The sequence below is a fragment of the Hordeum vulgare genome, chromosome 5H (assembly GCF_904849725.1).
Source record: "Hordeum vulgare subsp. vulgare chromosome 5H, MorexV3_pseudomolecules_assembly, whole genome shotgun sequence".
NCBI lineage: Eukaryota > Viridiplantae > Streptophyta > Magnoliopsida > Poales > Poaceae > Hordeum > Hordeum vulgare.
The window spans coordinates 419,016,501-419,031,263 of NC_058522.1; positions in this window are offsets into that span (position 1 = coordinate 419,016,501).

Sequence of the window (14,763 nt, forward strand, 5' to 3'; positions counted from 1 at the left end):
AAAACAATTACTTGGACAATACCGGGGTTGTGCATGATTTAAATTAGTTGTGTGAGGATGATGGAGCATAGCCAGACTATATTATTTTGTAGGGATAACTTTCCTTGGCCTTGTTATTTTGAAAGTTCATGATTACCTTGCTAGTTTGCTTTAAGTATTATTGTTTTCATGTCAATAGCAAACTATTGTTTTGAATCTTAAGTATCTGAACCCTTATGTCACATGAAATAAGTTACAAAGGACAACTATGCTAGGTAGCATTCCACATCAAAAATTCAGTATTTATCACTTCCCTACTCGAGGACGAGCAAGAGTTAAGCTTGGGGATGCTTGATACGTCTCCAACGTATCTATTATTTTTTATGGTTTCTTGCTATTATCTTGCCAAACTTCGGATGTTTTGTATGCCTTTTATATCTTTTTTGGGACTAACTTATTAACTCAGTGCTAAGTGCCAGTTCCTATTTTTTCCGTGTTTTGACCCTTTTCAGAGGAGGATCTTGCCAAACGGAACGAAACTTCCAAAAACATTTTTTCTGAAATAGAAGACGATCGGGGAACTTGAGAACCAAGGTAGGGGGCTGTCAGGGACCCCACAAGCCCCCTAGCCACGGCCAGGGGGCGCCTCCGAGGCTTGTGGGCCCCCTGGGCCTCCTCTGCCCTAGGTCTTTCGCCTATATATTCCCATAAATTCCAGAAAAAATCAGGAGATCATCGAAAGTACTTTTCCGCCGCCGCAAGCTTCTGTCTCCGCAAGATCCCATCTGGGGCACGTTCTGGTGCCCTGCCGGAGGGGGGATTCGGATACGGAGGGCTTCTTCATCAACACCATGACCTCTCCGATGATGCGTGAGTAGTTCACCATAGACCTACGGGTCCATAGCTAGTAGCTAGATGGCTTCTTCTCTCTCTTGGATCTTCAATACAAAGTTCTCCATGATCTTCATGGAGATCTATCCGATGTAATCTTCTTTTGTGGTGTGTTTGTCGAGATCCGATGAATTGTGGATTTATGATCATATTATCTATGAATATTATTTGAGTTTCTTCTCATCTCTTATATGCATGATTTCATATCCTTGTAATTCTCTTCGAGTTGTGGGTTTTGTTTGGCCAACTTGATCTATGATTCTTGCAATGGGAGAAGTGCTTGGTTTTGGGTTCATACCGTGCGATGACCTCACCCAGTGATAGAAGGGGTAGCGAGGCATGCATCGTGTTGTGTCCATCAAGGGTAAAAGGATGGGGTTTTAATCATTGGTTTGAGTTTATCCCTCTACATCATGTCATCTTGCTTAAGGTGTTACTCTGTTCGTCATGAACTCAATACACTAGATGCATGCTGGATAGCGGTCGATGTGTGGAGTAATAGTAGTAGATGCAGAAAATATCGGTCTACTTGTCTCGGACTTGATGAGATTCTCCTACTGGATTGATACCTGGGTTCTCAAACTGAGGGAAATACTTACTGCTCCTCTGCTGCATCACCCTTTCCTCTTCAAGGGGAAAACCAAGTCAAGCAAGTCTCCATCAACGTGTCAATTTCTGGCGCTGTTTTTTGAGAAGTAGCAGACATCTACATCAACTCCATTGCCCCTCCAATGATGTGTGAGTAGTTCACCACAGACCTACGGGTCCATAACTAGTAGCTAGATGGCTTCTTCTCTCTCTTTGGTCTTCAATACCATGTTCTTCATGATCTTCATGGAGATCTATCCGATGTAATACTTTTTAGGTGTGTTTGTCAAGATCCGATGAATTGTGAGTTTATGTTTAGATTATCTATGAATATTAGTAGATGCAGAATCGTTTTAGTCTACTTGACACGGACGGGATGCCTATATGCATAATCATTGCCTTGGATATCTTCATAATTATTCGCTTTTCTATCAATTGCTCGACAATAATTTATTCGCCCACCGTATTATTTTCCTTTATGAGAGAAGACTCTAGTGAAATGCATGGCCCCGGGGTCTATTTTCCATATTATACTTTCAGATCTATAATTCAAAAATACCAAAAATACTTTGTTGTAATTTATTTAATTTTGTTTCCGCAATATTTTATATCTATCTCTATCAGATCCCATCCTTGCAAATAACTCTAAAGGGATTGAGAACCCCTTTATAGCGTTGGGTGCAAGAGTTTGATTATTTGTGTAGGTAGTACTATTGGGGCCTTGCTTGTTTGTCCTACTGGATTGATACCTTGGTTCTCAACAAACTGAGGGAAATACTTATCTACTTCAATGCATCACCCTTTCCTCTTCAAGGGAAAACCATCACAAGCTCAAGAGGTAGCAAGAATCCCGGTGTCAAACCAAGCAATTGGATCGTACTTTTTAACGCGCTTCAGCTTTTTATTACTCGCTCAATACATGAGCGTGAACCATGGATATAGCATAAACATGGAATACAATATGGTGGTAGGTTTCAAAGGGGTAAAAGTGAAGAAGAAAGTCTCGCATCAACTAGGCGTATCAACGGGCTATGGAGATGCCCATCAATAGATATCAATGCGAGGAGTAGGGATTGCCATGCAACGGATGCACTAAGAGCTATAAGTGTATGAAAGCTCAGTATGAAAAACTAAGTGGGTGTGCAACTAACTCTATAATGAAAAATTCCCAGTAGTATATGAACGTGACAAAACAAGAGACTCTCTATATGAACAACATGGTGCCACTTTGAGGCACAAGCGTGGAGTTGGCATGCCCCTTCTCTCTTTTCTCTCATTTTTTCTTTTTATTTTCCCCCCTTTTCCTTTTTTTTCTTTTTTTCCTCCTTTTTTGTGGTGGGCTCATTTTTTTATATTCCCCCATTTTTTTATTTTTCGTCCGGAGTCTCATCCCGACTTGTCGGGGAATAATAGTCTCCATCATCCTTTCCTCACTCAGACATGCTCTAAAAATGAATGATCATCACACTTCTGTTTACATATAACTCATGATTACAACTCGATACCTAGAACAAAATATGACTCTATGTGAATGTTCTGTAATGATCTAGCGTAGCAAAGATATCAAAAACAGACAAGTGATGGAAACATCTTTCTAGCTATATTACGATCATGCAAAGCAGTATGACAATGAATGTTGAAGTCATCACAATGAAAACCATGGAAGTTGCATGGCAATATATCTTGGAATGGCTATGGAAATGCCATAATAGGTAGGTATGGTGGCTGTTTTGAGGAAGATATAATAAGTCTTATGTGTGATAGAGCGTATCATATCACGGGGTTTGGATGCATCGGCGAAGTTTGCACCAACTCTCGATGTGAGAAAGGGCAATGCGCGGTACCATAGAGGCTAGCAAATTGCAGAAAGGTAAGAGTGCGTATATCTCTGGACTCACACTAGTCACAAAGAACTCACGTACTTATTGCAAGATTTTATTAGCTCTCTCTAAGCAAATCACTACTCGCATGCCACTAGGGATAAGGTTGGGAGGAGTTAAGCATCACGCGACTCCGATTATAACAATGCAAAGGATTTCAATCAAGAATAACGTATGCTCCAACTTCATCGCATAACCACAGACTATACATGCATGCTTCGGGAATAACAAACCTTACCATCAATATTCTTACAAATCCACAATCATCAACTAATGCACCCACATATTACTATCTTAATGTCGCAGAACCGTTGCAAGGAATAAAACATATCATACTCAGTGATCTACAAGTTTTATGTAGGATGTTATGACTAACCATGTAAATGACCAATTCCTTTTGACTCTCTAAATAGATATAAGTGAAGCATGAGAGTTTAATTATTCCTACGAAAGACAATGCTTTAATAAATATAAGTGAAGAAAAATAGCATTCTTCAAATAACGGTTTTCTATGTGAAGAGAAACATGCAATCCAAACTTCAAATGATATAACTGAAGAACATGAAGCATTCTATAAAGCCATGCTCAATAGATATAAGTGAAGTGCAATGAGCATTCTATAAATAAGCCATGGAATATCTCATATCATCATGGTTCATAAAATAAATGTGAATATACAAAATACGGTCCAAAGTTTACACATATCACATGAATGAAATGAATCCGAAAACATACCGATACTTGTTGAAGAAAGATGGGATGCCTTCCGGGGCATCCCCAAGCTTAGACGCTTGAGTCTCCTTGGATATTTACTTGGGGTGCCTTGGGAATACAGAATATTGAACTCTTGCCTCTCCTCCTTCTCCTCATATCGAGACCTCCTCGATCTTCGAACACTTCATTCAGATAAAACTTAATAGAAGACTCGTAGGATCCGTTAGTATAATAAAGAAAAATATGTCACGCCCAAGATGCGACCCTATCCTCAATTTGGCCCGAGGGCCTCGTCAGGGATAGAAGCACATCTCGTCCTGTCGCAAGAATGGATATCGTTACAAGTACATTACATAATAGAATTGGCTTACACTCGCCACAAGCTACATCAGAGTCACATCAGTACATTACATAATTATCAAGAGTAAGAGCAGGGTCCGACTACGGACGAAAACAAACGAGAAAAGAAGAACGACGTCCATCCTTGCTATCCCAGGCTGCCGGCCTGGAACCCATCCTAGATCGATGAAGAAGAAGAAGAAGAAGAAGCAACTCCAAATGAACAATCAACGCGCTCGCGTCAAGTAACCTTTACATGTACCTGCAACTGGTGTTGTAGTAATCTGTGAGCCACAGGGGACTCAGCAATCTCATTTCCAAAGGTATCAAGACTAGCAAAGCTTAATAGGTGAGGTATGGTTAAGTAGTGAGGTTGCAGCAGCGGCTAAGCATATATTTGATGGCTAAAATTACGAGTACAAGATATATGAGGGGGAATATCTACGCGTAGCGGACGTGAACTACTGATGATCAAATGAATGATCCTGAACACCTACCTACGTCAGACATAACCCCATCGTGTCCTCGACCGGGGAAGGAACTCACGAAAGAGACAGTCACGGTTACGCACATAGTTGGCATATTTTAATTAAGTTAACTTCAAGTTATCTAGAACCAGTGTTAAACAAAGTTTCCACGTTGCCACATAACCACGGGCACGAATTTCTGAGAAGATTTAACCCTGCAGGGGTGCTCCAACTAGTCCATCACAAATTACCACAAGCCGCATAGAAATCCTCAATCACGAAGCTCGCGATCTCGTCGGATTCCCTAGTGGAAAAACTCAACTCTGAGATTACCCAAAGCATCACCGGAATCCCGATGCACAAGATATTTCGTCAAAGGTAAAACTAATCCAGCAAGGCCGCCCGACGTGTCGATGATCCCGATAGGAGTCACGTATCTCGTTCTCAGGACACGACGGATGAGCTAGACGTCGGGATCGCTAAACCTCTGGGTGACCAGAGGGGCGCCGGACATCGCTCAGGTGGGACCAACACTCATGAGGAGCACTAGCACGGCTGCTATTTAACATGTGGTAGGCAATGAGACATAAATGATAGAAGCGATAAAACTAGCATGGCAATGATAGTAATGGTATCTGGGGAAATGGTCATCTTGCCTGAGATCCCGCTTGAAAGAAGAACAACTCCGTGAAGTCATCGAACCAACGTAGTCGAACGGGTCCTCACATTCCGACACGCTTGCAGAACTCTATCGAGACGGAGCAAACCGGAAACAAACATCAACACAGATATTCACCACATGATGCACAACCTACTATGATGCATGATCAGGTTAAAATGCAAGGAATGGCATGGCAAATCACCTCACGCAAACACTACACATTATGTGAAGCTCGATATGCAACGAGTTGCATATCGACGAAACTCCACGTTTAATTATTTAGTTCACTCCCATTTATTTACACGGTAATATTAAATTTTTGTTAACATGGCAAGGGGTGGAGCGGTGATCCTACAAGTTATCCTAGCCGGTTAACACGCGGAGCATAGAACAGAGCTACGTCACAAGAGACATGCAACAAAATATATATGCCATATATGCGTCATGCATGCAAGTTCAACACACGGGCAAGAAGAGAAAGAAGCAAGTGTCGCCACGGCGAGCGAAAGGGAATCATGGCGGCAAGACGGATACGAAGCCACGGCAACGTTCCTATCCCGATAACTCATCGAGATATCGGTGACAACGAATAGGGAGCACGTGCGGGAACCCTAAATAAAGATGGGGTGATCCCGATTACCGGGTTCCCATGTGTCGAGGGCACGACGAAAAGGAAAACAACGTGCAACGGGCAAACATACGGCGCAAACATACGATACATCTCATACATCACAAGCACTCGGTTCACGACAACGTCCCATCGGTATACCTTCGAAGCGTGCGAATCGGAGGGGTTCGGTTCGGTGAAGAAGAACAAAGATCGTCGTGGTCGTCGTGGAAGTTGAGGTACACGGTCTTGTCGATGGTAGTGGTACTCTTGCCGTCGGTAGTCGAACACGGTTCTTCGCATCGGTAGTCGTACATGGCGATCTTGTCGGGTCCACGAAGGAGGGAATGGTGCACGCGGTCTTCGGCGACGGCAACCAGTGACAACGGCAACACGACTACAGCAGCTACAACATCGGCTAGCAAGGGCAACATCTAGCAGCAGCAAGCAACTAGGAAGCAAGCATCGGCACAACAATCAGCAAGCCTAACAACTAACAACAGCAAGAATTAGCAGCTAACATCTAGCAATCGGCTCACTAGGCAAGCTAAAACAAGCAACAAAGCATCTACCGCAATCAACTAATAGCAGCTACAACTCTCGGCAACAGGCCAGCACAGCAAGCAGCAGCCGGTTACGCAGCAACACAAGCAACATGGCAAGCAGCAGCTCGGCAGCATAGCGGCAGCAAGACGCGGCAACAGCAACAGGGCATCGGCAGCGGCGCATGCATCAGCAGCTAGCCAGCATCTACAACTGGCAGCAGCAACACAAATCGGCAGCAGGAGCAGCATTCTGCAACAGGGCGAGCACGGGGGCACGCGGGACCACCGGCCAGCTCAGGACGACGAGGCGAGCAACCAGCGCAGGGGCTCCTGCCGGCGGAGGCCATGGCCACGGCGACGCGGGGCTCCATGGGGCTAGCGCGCAGGGCGACGAGCACCTGCTAGCGAGGCGAGCACGAGGGGCACATCAGCGGGGGCAGGAGGAGCCATGGGGAGGACCTCGGCAGGGGAACGCGACCGCAGGCGGCAGGGGGGCCTGACCCACGGCGGCGGACGGGGGAAGGCTGAGGCCGGCGATGGCGCGCGGCCATGGCGAGGCAAGGCGAGGCCGAGGGCGAGGGATGAGGGCGAGGTCGAGCCTGGGGAGGGGTGATGACGGCGCTACGGGAGGAAGAACGAGAGACGAGGGACGAGGGGGCTCGGGCTCCTGGCGCTAGGTTCGACCGGTATTGCTTGGGCCTTGCCAACTGGGCCTTGGGCAGGCCAGCACAAGGGCTGGGCCTCCTCCTCTCTCTTTTGCTTTCTTTTTAAAAACAGAAAACAACCACCAAAAGAAAGGTTTTAACAAAATAATAAAAATGCCTTTTGACTCCTTTAAAAATATACTCCAACTATAAAATAGATTGGGCATTTTTTTAAAGAAACAAAATGAAACCTTTTTGAAGAATAAAATAAAACCTCTTTTGAAAAACAAAATGAGTCTCTAGTTTGAAAAATAAACAAAAGGAAAAAAATAAAGTAAACCCAAGGGGTTGCCCCCACCTTTTACCAAAAGGAGTTTTAAAAGAAGACGATTTTTAAAAGGGGGTTAAAACTGAAATCTTTAGCAAAACCACAAAAAATGAAATAAGAGGGGAGAGAAGGTTTTAGGTCCACGAAGTAACAGGGTTTAAAGAGGCTCTATTGCACCCACTCTCATCACGCCAACAAACAACGCCACACTCGCAAAGCACTCACACTCCAACAACAAGGAGCAACAAGCAACACAGGAAAAGAACACAGTTTACATGATGCCATGCATGATGCCATGATGCAAACTACATGATGATGCAACAAATAAAACTAATCACACGACAGAGACGGAAATAAAGGGGAATCTTCCGGAACATCGGCATCGGGCTGTCACAACTCTCCTACACTACAAGAGGATCTCACCCCGAGATCCAAGAATGAAAGGGGGAGAGGATGAGAAAGAACAAGAGGTAAAAACTTAGTCGCTTCTTTGACAAACGAGTGAAACCAACGATCCTTGAAGGTAGCAAAGCGATGAGGAATGATATGAGAAGAAGCGAGAACTCACGGAAAATTTCGGCAACACTTAGGTAGGAAAATGGGACAAAAAATTCGATAAGAAGAGAGAATTAGACAATAAACATAACAAACAACTAAATAGAACAAGGGAACACCATGATCTTGACAGAACAAGAAGCTAGACCCAAAAGAGCAACATCACAATGCCTCCGGAACAAGAGAATATGAACTAGCTCAAGCGGAAGAAGAGAATGAAGAAAAGAATGACAACTATCATCACAATAGAATTGAAGAGCCTCCGGACAAAGAATTGACGTAGTAATTGGAAAACCAACAATGGAGAACAAGATAGTAGTGGGCTTATGAAAATCATCTCAACATTTATGAGGTGACAACAAACCACTAAAAGAAACAAGGATAGCTTCGGGAAACAAAACAAGCAAAAACTTCTTACACCAAGAGGACACATTGAGAAACTTGGATTAATGACAAGCACCATGATAGCATAATCCATAGGAAAAGCTTTAGGTGAAATCCAAACCAAGATAGATCAATGAAGAAATCATGGGTTGAAAATATCTCATGATCAAAGAATTGGTGGATTTAATTATCTCATTCTTGAAAGGAAAACTCTTCGAGGCTCCTACACTAACAAGAAAGCTATAATACCACCTCAAAGGATCAAGGAAGAACAAATGCACTAAAAATGGAAGAGAAATAATACTTGAGGTATTCCAACAAGAATCCTGAAGAACACTTGAGAATGAAACACATCATTGAAGAACCTGCATGACGAGCCTCCGTATCAAAAGGATGATGCAAGATAAGAAGGATGAAAAGAATAAGAATGAAGCCTTGCAAACACTTCGATGAAGCTTCACGAAGAGATACTTGAGAAAACTTGGAACTCCGGAAAAGAAAAGATAAGAACACTTGAGAAAAAGGAATTGATATCAAGAGCCACTCCAGAAGAAGAATTCAGTTCACTATGAACAAGAATAAGAATTATGTTCTGCTTATCCTTCATCAAGTTTAATTGATGACAAGCAACGGATTTAGCACACAACTTATTCTTCTTGAAAGAATCTTGAAGAGACAGAGAGAAAAGCACCACTTGAAGCATAATTGAAGGAAGCACCGGTAAGAATTCAGAATTGAATGGGAACACCACGAATTAATGGAGATACATGAGAATGAAGAGATCATGAGCCGCCTGAGAGAAAACTAGAACAAGGCACCAGATAAATGAGAGACAAACGAAGAGACAACAATTGAGAAGAATTGAGGATGAAAGCTGAAAGCTGAGAACGAAGAATCTTCTAAAATGATGGCCTTCGAAGGATCGAGAATGAAAACTCAGAAATGCACCGAATAGCAAGAAAGGGATTACCCATGAACGAAAACAACTGAGAAGACAACACGAAGCTGAAATGATATCTTCAAGAGAATGGACCAAGATTGAGAGAAACACTCCTTTAGACTTCCAAGCTGAGAATGAAGAGGAGAACACCACCAAGAATTTATGAGACACTCCGGAATAAAGAAGAATGAAAGGTTGAGCCAAAGAATGAATTAATTCAAATAGATCTTGAAGAAGGGATATGACTGATGAAATTCATACTTACGTCATGGTTGAAAAGAATTAATTATCTCCGGGAAAAGATTAAGAGAGCCAGGAAAGATCCTGGGAAAACCTGCTGGTTATGGGCCCACTCAAAGAAACCACCGTTGAAAGGATTACTAGAAATATTGATATTGCACCGGTAAAAATAAAACTAGATGAGGTTAGCACCTCGAAATAATGAAAATATTGGAAACAAGAACAACTGAGATAACTTCAACACTCCGGATCGAAAAGAGAGGAATGAATAACCAAGATAGGCTGACAAGAAACTCCAACATAGGAAGAATTACAAGGATGAAAAGGATGTGATGAACATGGACAATTGAATTAAATTCACTGGAAAAGATGAAAAGAATGAATAAATATGACACGAATCTCCTGAGGATCTTCACAATGAATCACCGGGTAAGAGAGAAAATAACAGATAGCGGAAGCACAAAGAAGACAAAACTCTTGGATGAATATCCAAACACTGAAGAAAAGGGCGGGAGGGCGGGGAAAACAAAGACAACTTGGGACACATGAGACAACTCCGAAAAGAAAAGAGAGATTGATCTTGCAAATATTGGAGAGGATAGAATTCACTTGGAGAGAAACACACCGGTTGAATGGAATTGATACGATGACTCCAGTTGAGAAGAATTGAAAAGACGACTTGATTTGAGCAACAAAATTAATGAGAATTCCCATAGAAATATGAGAACTGCTCTTGGAAAGATATGAAATCACCGTTTGACATCGAAGCAACTTGAATTACCACATTCCACAAAACAAGGGGCGAGGCTTACCAAACAAGTCAGAACAAACTCATGAGAGAGATTTCCGTTCGATATTTTGGTGGACAGGATCGCACGGGCTCGAACCTTACAGTAGACATCAAGTGCAAGGCAGTGCACCCGACATACGAAGCGTCCCCGAGTCGTAGCAAGCTACAAGGACTATTTAAGACACAACGAGAACCGTTGTAAGTCGACCGTCAACAAACGCATCCACTAGATGTCGAACCCCAACCTAACATCATGCATTTGTTGGAAGATTGTCCTATAAGCAACTACTTGAATTCCCACCTAAGAATTCCCGAAATATCTGGTCATGCAATCTGGTACATGGATACAATGAGTAATAATCACACAACTCCTATACTAACCCGTCACCTGTATCACATCCGTCAACACATAACCAGAATCTCGGACCTTCATCTACAACAGACCCTCGTGATCACAACGATACTAAGTATGGCAGTACTCCTGAACAATCTGCACCAGTACTGGGGACATCGGCGTTATCTCGCCACTACTAGTATTGAAGCAATTACGAACATCCTTCTTTCTGAGATACTAAGAAATCTAAATGATAACGATGTGCTCAAGAATCCCCTGGAGCTCAACTCCCCGAAAGAAATAAAGTCAGATAGGAGGCACCAAGACAGAACTCCGTCACATCGGCATCATATAGATTCCAAAAATATCAGCGTGATCCTAAATTTTTTTTGAGTGACAAGAGGAGTAGAATTAAAATATTATGTCAAGATTCCTCACGAGAGCATAGAAGAGGAGAAAAAAGAATCCTACTCTCCGATATATAACTAGACTCAAAGCAGTTTTTCACTAGACTCGACTCGGCCAAGTTCGATCAATCAAGGGGCTCCTAGGTCGGTACTGCTCTGATACCAACTTGTCATGCCCAAGATGCGACCATATCCTCAATTTGGCACGAGGGCCTCGTCAGGGATAGAAGCGCATCTCGTCGTGTCGCAAGAATGGATATCGTTACAAGTACATGTACTGAAAAGAAGATATATATATATATATAGAATTGGCTTACACTCGCCACAAGCTACATCAGAGTCACATCAGTACATTACATAATCATCAAGAGTAAGAGCAGGGTCCGACTACGGACGAAAACAAACGAGAAAAGAAGAACGACGTCCATCCTTGCTATCCCAGGCTGCCGGCCTAGAACCCATCCTAGATCGATGAAGAAGAAGAAGAAGAAGCAAATCCAAATGAACAATCAACGCGCTCGCGTCAAGTAACCTTTACATGTACCTGCAACTGGTGTTGTAATATTTTGTGAGCCACAGGGGACTCAGCAATCTCATTTCCAAAGGTATCAAGACTAGCAAAGCTTAATAGGTGAGGTATGGTTAAGTAGTGAGGTTGCAGCAGCGGCTAAGCATATAATTGGTGGCTAAACTTACAAGTACAAGATATATGAGGGGGAAGATCTACGCGTAGCGGACGTGAACTACTGATGATCAAATGAATGATCCTAAACACCTACCTACGTCAGACATAACCCCACCGTGTCCTCGATCAGGGAAGGAACTCACTAAAGAGACAGTCACGGTTACGCACACAGTTGGCATATTTTAATTAAGTTAACTTCAAGTTATCTAGAACCAGTGTTAAACAAAGTTTCCACATTGCCACATAACCGCGGGCACGGCTTTTCAAAAAGATTTAACCCTGCACGGGTGCTCCAACTAGTCCATCACAAATTACCACAAGCCGCATAGAAATCCTCAATCAGGAAGCTCGCGATCTCGTCGGATTCCCTAGTGGAAAACCTCAACTCTGAGATTACCCAAAGCATCACCGGAATCCCGATGCACAAGATATTTCGTCAAAGGTAAAACTAATCCAGCAAGGCCGCCCGACGTGTCGACGATCCCGATAGGAGCCACGTATCTCGTTCTCAGGACACGACGGATGAGCTAGACGTCGGGATCGCTAAACCTCTAGGTGACCACAGGGGCGTCGGACATCGCTCAGGTAGGACCAACACTCATGAGGAGCACTGGCCCGGGGGTTGATTAAATTTCCTCGGGTTAATTACTCCCTATGCAGTTCATTAGTTATTAGGAAAATGTAGTACCAAAGTTGGGCCTTGCCAGACCAGCTTTAATATAAAACGAATTATCAAGGGGGTCCCCATAACAACCCCAATCGTGTTAGGAGCGCTCAAATATGGAACATAACACCGGTAGCCGAAACAAAGGGGGCAAAGGTGGAACAAAACACCAGGCTAGAAAGGCCGAGCCTTCCACCTTTTACCAAGTATATAGGTGGATTAAATTAAATAGCATTTAATATGGTGGTATGACGAGGAACCCATGTTATCACATCGAAGCAACCGCACCTGCAACTAGCAACGCTAACAACAGGGTTAAGCAAGCAGTAACATAGCCAATCAGTGGTTTGCTAGGTCGAATAGGTTGAAGGTGATCATGGCATTGTTGAGAGGCTGGTATTTAACATGTGGTAGGCAATGAGACATAAACGATAGAAGCGATAAAACTAGCATGGCAATGATAGTAATGGTATCTGGGGAAATGGTCATCTTGCCTGAGATCCCGCTTGGAAGAAGAACAACTCCGTGAAGTCGGAGAACCAACGTAGTCGAACGGGTCCTCACATTCTGACACGCTTGCGGAAATATATCGAGGCTGAGCAAACCGGAAACAAACATCAACACAGATATTCACCACACGATGCACCACATGATGCACAACCTACTATGATGCATGATCAGGTTAAAATGCAAGGGTGGCATGGCAAATCACCTCACGCAAACACTACACATTAAGTGAAACTCGATAAGCAACGAGTTGCATATCGATGAAACTTCACGTTTAATTATTTAGTTCACTCCCGTTTATTTACATGGTAATATTAAATTGTTGTTAACATGGCAAGGGGTGGAGCGGTGATCCTACAAGTTATCCTAGCCTGTTAACACGCGGAGCATAGAACGGAGCTACGTCACAAGAGACATGCAACACAAGATATATGCCATGTATGCGTCATGCATGCAATTTGAACACACGGCAAGAAGAGAAAGAAGCAAGTGTCGCCACGGCGAGCGAAAGGGAACCATGGCGGCAAGACGGATACGAAGCCACGGCAACGTTCCTATCCCGATAACTCGTCGAGATATCGGTGACAACGAATAGGGAGCGCGTGCGGGAACGCTAAATAAAGATGGGGTGATCCCGGTTACCGGGTTCCCATGTGTTGAGGGCACGACGAAAAGGAAAACAATGTGCAACGGGCAAACATACGGCGCAAACATACGATACATCTCATACATCACAAGCACTCGGTTCACGACAACGTCCCATCGGTATACCTTCGAAGCGTGCCAATTGGAGGGGTTCGGTTCGGTGAAAAAGAACAAAGATCGTCGTGGTCGTCGTGGAAGTCGAGGTACACGGTCTCGTCGACGGTAGTGGTACTCTTGGCGTCTGTAGTCGAACACGGTTCTTTGCATCGGTAGTCGTACACGGCGATCTTGTCGGGTCCATGAAGGAGGGAATGGCACACGCGGTCTTCGGTGACGGCAACCAGCAACAACGGAAACACGACTACAGCAGCTACAACATCGGCTAGCAAGGGCAACATCTAGCAGCAGCAAGCAACTAGGTAGCAAGCATCGGCATAACAATCAGCAAGCCTAGCGACTAACAACAGCAAGCATTAGCAGCTAACATCTAGCAATCGGCTCAGTAGGCAAGCTACAACAAGCAGCTAGCAAGCAGCAAAGCATCTACCGCAAGCAACTAACAGCAGCTACAGCTCTCGGCAACAAGCCAGCACAGCAAGCAGCAGACGGCTACGCAGCAATACAAGCAACATGGCAAGCAGCAGCTCGATAGCATAGCGGCAGCAAGACGCGGCAACAACAACAGGGCATCGGCAGCGGCGCGGGCATCAGCAGCTAGCCAGCATCTACAACCGGCAACAACAACACAAATCGGCAGCAGGAGCAGCATGGGCAACAGGGCGAGCACAGGGGGGGCGCGGGACGATGAGGTGAGCAACCGGCGCAGGGGCTCCAGTCGGCGGAGGCCATGGCCAGGGCGACGCGGGACGCCATGGGGCTGGAGCGCGGGGAGACGAGCACCTGCTGGCGAGGCGAGCACAAGGGGCACAGCAGCGGGGGCAGGAGGAGCCATGGGGAGGACCTCGGCAG